Below are 10,509 nucleotides of genomic sequence, written 5' to 3'. Positions count from 1 at the left end.
AACTGGAAAAACTTCCTTTACCCGGAAAGCATGGGCGATTCCACCAGGATAACTCTTTACTCTAACGTAGTCAAGATCATTACGGATCAACTGATCTGACTGTACCTTTAATGGTACTTGGTCAAATCAAGGAAGAAACTTGCACTTGGATCATTGGGATCAACGCTTTTTTCCCCATCAAGAGGCACAGCCGTTGATTCCTATCCATAGAACAATTTCTATCCGGGATTTACTTCATCTATCGTAATAATAGAAATTAAATCTCGATTTACGGATCCATCAGTCCAGCCTAACCCCATCCGATCCCATGGGTTAGCCAACCGCCCAACCACTGTAGTGATGGGATCCAATTTGGAATTTGGTTAGGTTTTGTCCCGGGTACCAAGGAAAAGAGTTCCAAGGCCCCCTAGCCGGAATTTCATGCAAACATAAAACTAGCCACACCACTTACACACCCAATATGAAAATTGCCTTTCTCTTAGCATCAGCTAACTTTAAAACAATCCTTTAATGAAACCATAGTACCAGTGATCACAATCTCCCAATTTATCCAGTTGATTCATAATTTCCCATCATTCCTTCATCAGAGTATCTATGGCATCATTGGCAACTAGAACGCTCACCACCTGTCCACACAGGGGCCGTTTCAATAGTTCCTAGCCCATAATACTCAACAATATAATCACTTATCAAGATGGACTCTCGTTGAAGATCAGCAAGATCAACCAACAGATCCATATAAAAGAGCCATGGACTCATCCGTTGAGGACCAGCAAGGTCAGTCAACCAGATCCATGCCCGGTTCCAGAAAAACAACTCTTACTCCTTGTTCCAATATCTTCCTCGACGCACGCGTGGGTATCCTAGGCGACCCAGAGCCCGAGCACCGTATGGTCAGCACCCTCTAGGATCCTTCGCAGGTGACCTAGCGCTTCACTCATAGGCCGCTTCCTTGGTCCCTCATCCACCGTACCGGAAGCTCACCATTTTAATCGAACCGAGGCTGGTCAAGACCTCGGTCGACCTTGCTACGCGAGACGTCCTCCATTGACTCTCCGTCAGCAGTTGCAACTTTATCAGTTAGGTCTCCACGACCTTAATCACAAGACGGTCAAAATGCTTCCCCAGCATTCTTGACATAAAACAGCCATTTACAAACAGCATTTACAAACAGTTTACAAATACAATTTCTATATTAACTCTCATTTTTCCACATTATCCCTCATTAATCCACATTACTTATTCCACATTCCATGTATATGTGTACTCATCCAATCACCTCCTTTTCCATCTCTTCACTTCAGATTCCTTCACATCACATATCATATATTCACATTCATATCCACATCCATACATCCACATCCACATCCACATTCACATCCATACATCCACATCTACATGCTTATCTCCATTTTCACATCCTCATTTATACATCCACATCCCATATCCACATTCATACATACACATCCATATCCACATCCATATCCGCATTCATACATACACATCCATATCCACATCTACATGCATACATTCATTATCACGTCCTCATTCATACATCCACATCCACATACATACATACATCCACATCCACATTCCCATTCACATCTATACATCCACATCTACATCCACATTCACATACATCCACATCCACATTCCCATTCACATCTATACATCCACATCTACATCCACATACATACATACATCCACATACATACATACATACATCCACATCCACATTCCCATTCACATCTATTCATCCACATCTACATCCACATTCACATCCACATTCCCATTCACATCTATACATCCACATCTACATCCACATCTATATCCACATTCACATCCATACATCCATATTCACATCCATACATCCATATCCACATTCCCATTCACATCTATACATCCACATCTACATCCACATTCACATCCACATTCCCATTCACATCTATACATCCACATCTACATCCACATTCACATCTCTGCATATACATCTTCATGTATACACATCTATTTTCACATTCATACATCCATACTCCCATCTCCACATCCACACATCCATATACATACATCCATTTCCACATTCCCATTCATATAACCCCATATGCCTTCACATCTAATCTTTTACATCACATCCATTCTTGCCCTATCACAACCCATATACATCTTATCCTATCACATACACTTCTTACCTCATCCCATACACATCTTATCACATCTTAATTCATCTTATCACCTCTTATCACCTCTTATACACCTCTTATCACATCCTATCACATCTTAATTCATCTTATCACCTCTTATACACCTCTTATCATATCCTATCACATCTCATATCTATTTATAGAATACAAGAGAATTCTTATATTTGATATAAGATTTCTTTACACATTTACTTATCCATAAATTCTATTAAAGGAGATTAATACTTCCGAAGTAAAATCAATCTTTTATGCATCTTCCTATGCATAAATTCATTTTAAATGAAAATGACACTTTTGAATTAAAATTCAATCTTTTATGCATCTTCCTATGCATAAATTCAATTTAGATGAGAATGACACTTTTGAATTAAAAATCAATTTTTTAATGCATCTTCTTATGCATAAATTCAATTTAGTAGGAATTACACTTTTAGAATAAAAGAATTTCTCTTATGCATCTAAGTTATGCATAAAATCCATTTATGAGGAAAATCACACTTTTAGTATAAAAAGAATATCTTTTATGCATACCTCTATGCATGAAATCAAATTTGATAAAAGTAACACTTTTGATATAAAAATTTATCCATTATGTATACTTCTATGCATGAAATAAAAATGATAAAAGTAACACTTTTGATATAAAAATTTATCCTTTATGCATACTTCTATGCATGAAAATAAAAATAATAAAAGTAACACTTTTGATATAAAAATTTATCCATTATGCATACTTCTATGCATGAAAATAAAAATAATAAAAGTAACACTTTTGATATAAAAATTTAAGCATTATGCATACTTCTATGCATGAAATAAAAATGATAAAAGTAACACTTTTGATATAAAAATTTATCCTTTATGCATACTTCTATGCATGAAAATAAAAATAATAAAAGTAACACTTTTGATATAAAAATTTATCCATTATGCATACTTCTATGCATGAAAATAAAAATAATAAAAGTAACACTTTTGATATAAAAATTTAAGCATTATGCATACTTCTATGCATGAAATAAAAATGGTAAAAATAACACTTTTGATATAAAAACTTATCCTTTATGCATGATAAAAATTCAATTTCTCTATGATTATAATAAGATTCTTTCAATTAATCTAGGATGATAATTCCTAGAATATGGTAGGAAGTCCTCTTTTTATGCTTTGAATGAGATTATTTTATGCATAATTTTTATAAAAATTTTGCCATAGCTCCGCTGCTATGACTGATAAATCTCAATTTTTCTAAGGGATAATGCTTATCATTAAGGAAATAATTAAAATAATCTCTAATTGGATTATTAATCCATAATGGATTGAATCATTAATATACATAAACTAAAAGCATAGAAAAAAGCCATTAATTTGGCCTCAAGCATAGCTTAATCTTGGGTTAAGGAAAAACTTTATGAAAAGCTTGATTTGGATTGAGAACGGGTCATGAGTATGACCATTTCTTGAGTGAGAGAGAGAATTTACATAAAAATCATTAGAATTTAAACATAAATGAAAATTAACTTCAATAGCATTATGTAACTCTTCACTACTATTCAAACTTCAATAGCATTTAAAAAAAACCATACCAATTAAACTTCTCAAGCTTGAGAGGGGTTGAGAAGAGAGAAACATTGAGAATTTATAGAAAGATCAATATTCACTAATTACCTTACAACTTGCTTGATTCTTTGTTCACGGTAGAGGCCCCCAACCAATCAATTGGTTAAGTATGTTGATGGAGCCACTAATGGAGATTGAAGAAAGAGGGAAGCTCCAAAAACTAGTGAATTATTAAATGAATTCACAGTTCTTGGCTTAGGTGGAGTAGAGTAACGATGCATAAACACTAACTATTTTTCAACAAGGGGGAGGCTTCTATTTATAGGAAAAATTGAGCTTCTAACCAAACAAACTGATTCTAGAATTTTCTAAATCAGTTTGGTCAATATTTAACCATTTTTAGGTCAGTTAAGCTAACTTTTTGGAACTAGACTTGAATGAGGAGAGAGGAGAGATGAAATATCTCAATTTTTATGAGTTTAAAACTCATTCAAGCATGTGAAATATGCACCTCCTTTAAAGAATTTCCCTTCCTTACATATGTGTCATAATGGCATCATTTTAATATTGCTCATAGTTTTTTACTAATAAACCTTGTACATTTTCAACTCTTCATCTTATGTGAGCATTTACTCATTTTTGGATACCCAAAATATCTCATATTTTTAATATTGCTCATAGTTTTTTACTAATAAACCTTGTACATTTTTAACTCTTCACCTTATGTGAGCATTTACTCATTTTTGGGTATCTTCTTTTTACAAATATGGATTTATCTCTTCCCTACACATGGATTGATGCTATTGGCCCATAGGAACCTTAATTGGACCATAGTCTAAAGATTTCTGAAAATCTAGACCCTTAGACTAAGGTTCTTTATACCTATTTCCATATAATTCCAATTGCACATTGGAAAATTCTTTTTGAATTTCTGTTTCAGGGGAACTCATCTGAATTATAAGAGGTATTTTTCTATCCAAAAATATTCAAAATCTGAATATTCTCTCTCTAGAATAATTTTTCTCTCTCTAGGCTAAAATAGTTAGCAACAGGGTCTGTATATTTCTGAAGAGGGTTGATTACAGGGGAAGATACTAGACATCAAAAAGGGGTTGGGGGAGGAATCTTACAAGGGGCACCACCAGCTTCTCTAGCTGGAAAGAAAAAATCTCTCTCTCTCTCTCTCTACCACCCAGAGATACCCAGTTTCAACAGCTCACATATCTTATTATAAAAGCCTTTTATCTGTCAGCAAGGCTAAGCCACTCACATATCATCAACACAAACCCTATTGTCCATTTACAAGGGGTTACATGAATTTTAACAATTTATAAGCTTCAACCCACTCTTCCTCGCACTCTCCTTTTATCACACACTCACAGCAAACAACTCACACACACACTGCCCAAGCTTCTCTTAGTCCTCAACCTGTGTCTCAACTGAAGGCAACTCTCTTGCACTACTAGCAAAACTGCCAACACCCAAAACAAAAAATCAACATTCCTTCTTCAAGAGCGGCCACGACCCAACACCTATTTCCTGCTTTCTCTGCAGCAGCCCAATACAAGCAAGGCACCTTCTGTCTCCAGCACAACAACTAGTCTAAAACACAATACCAAGGCGGCTTCCTTCTAATCAAACCCACCAATTACACCACCACACTCTGTAGCGTATGCCCGAGGCCGTCTGCAGCTGCAGCCAAACACTCGCCAGTCCTTGGTCTTCCAGGCGGCACAACTTGCCTAGCCTCTCACTCGCCAACCTTTGGCTCTGCCTTGCTTCACACACGGCTCCCCGGCCTTCAAGCACCAGGCGGTTACCAGTCCACATCTGTCAGCTTCACCTAGGAGGCGACCAACATCCAGGCGACCTTTGCTTTTCACTGCCCACAGCTTCTTTGGCTTTCGAGCGCTTACCACCTTCTCTTGTGGCGGCGTTTATTTCATACTGTCCTTTCACTCGACCCCTTGGTCTTCACTCCCATCTCCACGCCAGCTGCATCCAGAGCCCTTCTCCTCAATGCGATGGCCACTAATTACCACAACAGCCTCCAACGCTGCCTTTGCTCTTCGCTAGCCCGTCGGCGTCTCCAGACATCGCCCGTCTCAATCACGTCGGCTGTGATTCCACCCTGGACTCCGGCTTCAAGCGGCGCTCTATTTTCTTCAGTCGGCTCTATTTCCTTGTGTTTTTTCTGCCGAACTCCTCTTCCTTTTTTGTACACTCACTGCCTTGCTCAAAGCGGCCACCTTCCCTTGTCTCCCGTCTTCTAGACGTCGAGGTGGCGGCCCCAAAAAAGCTTCCAAGTGGCCATTGGTTTCATTGGCCACTTGTATTATGTTTTTTATTTTATTTTTTTTAAAACTTCATAATAACCACACCCCTTTACATCATCATTTGTCTCAACTTCACGTGCAGTACTCATAACCTTCCAGAACTGATAAGAGCTGCCCACAGCTTTAAATTCTCGGCCTCATCATTATTAAGACGGCCATTCCAAACCTGAAAGATTTCAAAACTCAAGCATAAAAGCAATACATATTTTGCTGGCATCCCTTGTAAATTTCAATAATTACAGTCTGAATTGAGCTCTCTCCACATAAACCAGCATATCTACATTATTTCCACCAGAGGCTCATCAAAACCCATCATTAACATCCTCATGCTCTTCCACCTCTTATTTACACACATCCCAGACACCTTCTTGACGACTAAAAAACTCAGACAAATAAAAACTCCAAGTCTCCATCCGAAAAAAAAATGCATTCACTAACTCACTCCAAAGCCATTCCGTCTGTACACTTGCCAGGGCATTCAGGGCAAAGTTTTATTGCACACCACGCATCCCATATGTACACGGACTCAAAACATCTTTACAGAAAAATGCCTGACAGTTGGGTCCTGGCGAAGATAGTGCAAAATCGCCATAATAGAGTTTCGGATCCAAAATGAGTCCGAACCGCATCTGAACACAACTATAAGATCCGGGTTTCTTGCCACACATTTGTCCATGCATGATTTGAATTTCATGCCTCTTCCATGCCGTTTGGGCCACGGTTGGAAATTTCTGCCATTTGCCACGCTCGTGCATCTTTTTTAAGAACTCGGATTCGGACAATTAGAAGTTGAGGATCCGAGACCCCATCAGAGAACGGACCACACGGACGTGTGCTAGGGAAGTTGCTCTATGTCCACATCACTCCGTACATGGATTTGGGCATCGCAATTACTTCTCCCAGCGCATTAAATTTGGGTCCCGGCGAAGATAGTGCAAAATCGCCATAACAGAGTTTCGGATCCGAAACGAGTCCGAATCGACAAGAAAGATTCGGGTTGCTTGCCACACATTTGTCCATGCATGATTCAAATTTCATGCCTCTTCAGCGCCGTTTTGGCCATGGTTGGAAATTTTCGCCATTTGGCACGCTCCTACATCTTTTTCGTTCGAGAACCTAGATTCGGACGGTTAGAAGTTAAGGATCTGGGACCCCATCAGAGAACAGACCAAACAAACTTGTGCTAGGGAAGTTTCTCTATGTCCACATCACTCCGTGCATGGATTTGGGCATCGCAATCACTTCTCCCAGCGCGTCAAAGTTGGCTCCCGGCGAAGATAGTGCAAAATCGCCATAATAGGGTTTCGGATCCAAAATGAGTTCGAACCCGGATTCGGACAGTTAGAAGTTGAGGATCTCCGACCCCATCAGAGAACAGACCACACGGACTTGTGCTAGGGAAGTTGCTCTATGTCCACATCACTCCGTGCATGGTTTTGGACATCGCAATCACTTCTTCCAGCGCGTCAAAGTTGGGTCTTGGCGAATATAGTACAAAATTGCCATAACAGAGTTTCGGATCCGAAATGAGTCCGAATCGCATCTGAACACAACAAGAAAGATCCGGGTTGCTTGCCACACATCTGTCCATGCATGATTTGAATTTCATGCCTCTTCGGCGCCATTTGGGCCACGGTTGGAAATTTCCGCCATTTGGCACGCTCGTGCATCTTTTTTCGAGAACCCGGATTCGGACAGTTAGAAGTTGAGGATCCAGGACCCCATCAAAAAACGGAACACACGGACTTGTGCTAGGGAAGTTGCTCTATGTCCACATCACTCCGTGCATGGATTTGGGCATCGCAATCAGTTCTCCGAGCGCGTCAAAGTTGGGTCTCGGCGAAGATAGTGCAAAATCACCATAACAGAGTTTCAAGTCCGAAATGAGTCCGAATCGCATCTGAACACAACAAGAAAGATGCGGGTTGCTTGCCACACATTTGTCCATGCATGATTTGAATTTCATGTCTCTTGGCACCGTTTGGGCCATGGTTTGAAATTTTCGCAATTTGCCACGCTCGTGCATCTTTTTCGAGAACTCGGATTCGGACAGTTAGAAGTTGAGGATCCGGGACCCCATCTGAGAACGGACCACACGGACTTGTGCTAGGGAAGTTGCTCTATGTCCACGTCACTCCGTGCATGGATTTGGGCATCGCAATCACTTCTCCCAGCGCATCAAAGTTGGGTCCCGACGAAGATAGTGCAAAATCGCCATAACAGAGTTTTGGATCCGAAATGAGTCCGAATCGCATCTGAACACAACAAGAAAGATCTGGGTTGCTGGGCACACATTTGTCCATGCATGATTCAAATTTCATGCCTCTTCGACGTTGTTTGGGCCACGGTTGAAAATTTTCGCCATTTGGCACGCTCGTGCATCTTTTTCGTTCGAGAACCGGATTCGAACAGTTAGAAGTTGAGGATCCGGGACCCCATCAGCGAACGGACCACACGGACTTGTGGCTAGGGAAGTTACTCTATGTCCACATCACTCCGTGCATGGATTTGGGCATCGCAATCACTTCTCCTAGCACGTCAAAGTTGTGTCCCGACGAAGATAGTGCAAAATCGCCATAACAGGGTTTCGAATCCAAAATGAGTCCGAACCTGGATTCGGACAGTTAGAAGTTATGGATCCGGAACCCCATCAGAGAACGGACCATACGGACTTGTGCTAGGGAAGTTGCTCTATGTCCACATCACTCCGTGCATGGATTTGGGCATCGCAGTCACTTCTTCCAGTGCGTCGAAGTTGGGTCTCGGCAAATATAGTCCAAAATTTCCATAACAGAGATTTGGATCATCCGAAATGAGTCCGAATCGCACCTGAACACAACAAGAAAGATCCGGGTTGCTTTCCACACATTTGTCCATGCATGATTTGAATTTCATGTCTCTTCAACACTGTTTGGGCCACGGTTGGAAATTTTTGCCATTTGGCACGCTCGTGCATCTTTTTCGAGAACCCGGATTCGGACAGTTAGAAGTTGAGGATCGGGGACCCCATGAGAGAACGGACCAGATGGACTTGTGCTAGGGAAGTTGCTATATGTCCACATTACTCCGTGTATGGATTTGGGCATCGCAATCACTTCTCGCAGTGCGTCAAAGTTGGGTCCCGGTGAAGATAGAGCAAAATCGCCATAACAGAGTTTCGGGTCTGAAATGAGTCCGAATCGCATCTGAACACAACAAGAAAGATTCGGGTTGCTTGTTGCCACACATTTGTCCATGCATGATTCGAATTTCATGCCTTTTCGGCGCCGTTTGGGCCACGGTTGGAAATTTCCGCCATTTGCCACGCTCGTGCATCTTTTTCGAGAACTCGGATTCAGAGAGTTAGAAGTTGAGGATCCGGGACCCCATCAGAGAACGGACCACACAGACTTGTGCTAGGGAAGTTGCTCTATGTCCACATCACTCCGTGCATGGATTTGGACATCGCAATCACTTCTCCCAGCGTGTCAAAGTTGGGTCCCAGCGCCATTCAACACACTTGTTTATCTCCTTGGTTCTCGTCATGGTCTCTTCTTGGAGTAATTGGTTTTGTTGATTTGCATGGTACACAGCTAGATCAATGCATTCTAGCTCTACCACACATGGTAGAGCTAGACCTCAAATGCAATTCTAGCTTCACTACATGGTAGAGCTAGACCTCAAAGCATTCTAGCTCTACGATGTGGTCTAGGTTGGATACAGCTCTACCACATGGTAGAGCTAGATCAAATGCAATTCTAGCTTCTTGGTTCTTGTCATGTGAAGTAGATCTCTTCTTGGAGTAATTGATTTTGTATATCTGCATGGTACGCAGCTAGATCGATGCATTCTAGCTCCACCACATTGTAGAGCTAGATCGAATGCAACTGTAGCTCCTTGGTTCTCATCATGTGAAGTAGCTCCTTGGTTCTCGTCATGTGAAGTAGGTCTCTTCTTAGAGTAATTCGTTTTGTTGATCTACATGGTACCTAGCTAGATCCGAGTTGCTTGCCACACAATTGTCCATGCATGATTTGATTTTCATGTCTCTTCGGCGCCGTTTGGGCCACGGTTGGAAATTTCTCCCATTTGGTACGCTCGTGCATCTTTTTCGAGAACCCGAATTCAAACAGTTAGAAGTTGAGGATCCGGGATCCCATCAAAGAACGCACCACACAAACTTATGCTATGTCCACATCACTCCGTGCATGGATTTGGGCATCGCAATCACTTCTCCCAGCGCGTCAAAGTTGGGTCCCGAGAGTGCAAAATCGCCATAACAGAGTTTCGGATCCGAAATGAGTCCGAATCACATCTGAACACAACAAGAAAGATCCGGGTTGCTTGCCGCACATTTGTCCATGCATGATTCGATTTTCATGCCTCTTCGGCGTCGTTTGGGCCACGGTTGGAAATTTCTGCCATTTGGCACG

Source organism: Cibotium barometz, chromosome 55, assembly GCF_041138505.1.
Source record: "Cibotium barometz isolate CiBa-2024 chromosome 55, ASM4113850v1, whole genome shotgun sequence".
Lineage (NCBI taxonomy): Eukaryota > Viridiplantae > Streptophyta > Polypodiopsida > Cyatheales > Cibotiaceae > Cibotium > Cibotium barometz.
The sequence above is the reverse complement of the archived record's forward strand: the minus strand, read 5'-3'. Positions refer to the sequence as shown.